The sequence below is a fragment of the Oncorhynchus keta genome, unplaced genomic scaffold, assembly GCF_023373465.1.
Source record: "Oncorhynchus keta strain PuntledgeMale-10-30-2019 unplaced genomic scaffold, Oket_V2 Un_contig_1914_pilon_pilon, whole genome shotgun sequence".
Classification (NCBI taxonomy): Eukaryota; Metazoa; Chordata; class Actinopteri; order Salmoniformes; family Salmonidae; genus Oncorhynchus; species Oncorhynchus keta.
This window is the reverse complement of record NW_026281307.1, coordinates 3131-5000: the sequence shown is the minus strand read 5'-3', so window position 1 is coordinate 5000 and position 1870 is coordinate 3131. Positions and strand designations below refer to the sequence as shown.

At 46.0% G+C, this 1870-nt stretch overlaps 1 long non-coding RNA gene across 7 annotated transcripts in view; it reads right to left on the bottom strand.

The window, feature by feature from the left end:
- Window positions 1-1626, bottom strand: part of LOC127920359 (uncharacterized) — a 3756-nt gene extending 2130 nt beyond the window's left edge. For all 7 annotated transcript variants that reach the window (XR_008106061.1, XR_008106060.1, XR_008106066.1 and 4 more), the window contains exons 1-2: window positions 1469-1626; window positions 93-245 (exon numbers count right to left, since the gene is read on the bottom strand). This is a non-coding gene — a long non-coding RNA (uncharacterized LOC127920359). The remainder of the gene's footprint in view (window positions 1-92; window positions 246-1468) is intronic.
- Between the last annotated feature and the right edge of the window lie 244 nt (window positions 1627-1870).

Genomic DNA, 1870 nt, shown 5'->3' with positions numbered 1-1870 from the left:
ATCGTGTTGTTAAGAAGGTAGAAACTAGGCCTGTAGGACCTGCCTTGTTGATAGTGTTGTTAAGAAAGCAGAAACGAGGTCCTCCAGAGGACCTGCCTTGTCGATAGTGTTGTTAAGAAGGTAGAAACTAGGGCCTGTAGGACCTGCCTTGTTGATAGTGTTGTTAAGAAGGTAGAAACTAGGGCCTGTAGGACCTGCCTTGTTGATAGTGTTGTTAAGAAGGTAGAAACTAGGGCCTGTAGGACCTGCCTTGTTGATAGTGTTGCTAAGAAGGCAGAAACTAGGGCCTGTAGGACCTGCCTTGTTGATAGTGTTGCTAAGAAGGTAGAAACTAGGGCCTGCAGGACCTGCCTTGTTAATCGTGTTGTTAAGAAGGTAGAAACTAGGGCCTGTAGGACCCGGGCCTGTTGATAGTGTTGTTAAGAAAGCAGAAACGAGGTCCTGTAGGACCTGCCTTGTCGATAGTGTTGTTAAGAAGGTAGAAACCAGGTGCCTGTAGGGCCTGCCTTGATAGTGTTGTTAAGAAGGTAGAAACTAGGGCCTGTAGGACCTGCCTTGTTGATAGTGTTGTTAAGAAGGTAGAAACTAGGGCCTGTAGGACCTGCCTTGTTGATAGTGTTGTTAAGAAGGTAAAAACTAGGGCCTGTAGTTCCTGCCTTGCTGATAGTGTTGTTAAGAAGGATAGAAACTAGGGCCTGTAGGACCTGCCTTGTTGATAGTGTTGTTAAGAAGGTAGAAACTAGGCCTGTAGAACCTGCCTTGTTGATAGTGTTGTTAAGAACGTAGAAACTAGGGCCTGTAGGACCTGCCTTGTTGATAGTGTTGTTAAGAAGGTCGAAACTAGGGCCTGTAGGACCTGCCTTGTTGATAGTGTTGTTAAGAAGGTAAAAACTAGGGCCTGTAGGACCTGCCTTGTTGATAGTGTTGTTAAGAGAGGTAGAAACGAGGGCCTGTAGGACCTGCCTTGTTGATAGTGTTGTTAAGAAGGTAGAAACTAGGGCCTGTAGGACCTGCCTTGTTGATAGTGTTGTTAAGAAGGCAGAAACTAGAGCCTGTAGGACCTGCCTTGTTGATAGTGTTGTTAAGAAGGTAGAAACTAGGGCCTGTAGGACCTGCCTTGTTGATAGTGTTGTTAAGAAGGTAGAAACTAGGGCATGTAGGACCTGCCTTGTTGATAGTGTTGTTAGAAGGTAGAAACTAGGGCCTGTAGGACCTGCCTTGTTGATAGTGTTGTTAAGAAGGCAGAAACTAGGGCCTGTAGGACCTGCCTTGTTGATAGTGTTGCTAAGAAGGTAGAAACTAGGGCCTGTAGGACCTGCCTTGTTGATAGTGTTGCTAAGAAGGTAGAAACTAGGGCCTGTAGGACCTGCCTTGTTAATCGTGTTGTTAAGAAGGTAGAAACTAGGGCCTGTAGGACCTGCCTTGTTGATAGTGTTGTTAAGAAAGCAGAAACGAGGTCCTGTAGGACCTGCCTTGTCGATAGTGTTGTTAAGAAGGTAGAAACTAGGGCCTGTAGGACCTGCCTTGTTGATAGTGTTGTTAAGAAGGTAGAAACCAGGGCCTGTAGGACCTGCCTTGTTGATAGTGTTGTTAAGAAGGTAGAAACTAGGGCCTGTAGGACCTGCCTTGTTGATAGTGTTGTTAAGAAGGCAGAAACTAGGGCCTGTAGGACCTGCCTTGTTGATAGTGTTGCTAAGAAGGTAGAAACTAGGGCCTGTAGGACCTGCCTTGTTAATCGTGTTGTTAAGAAGGTAGAAACTAGGGCCTGTAGGACCTGCCTTGTTGATAGTGTTGTTAAGAAAGCAGAAACGAGGTCCTGTAGGACCTGCCTTGTCGATAGTGTTAAGAAGGTAGAAACTAGGGCCTGTAG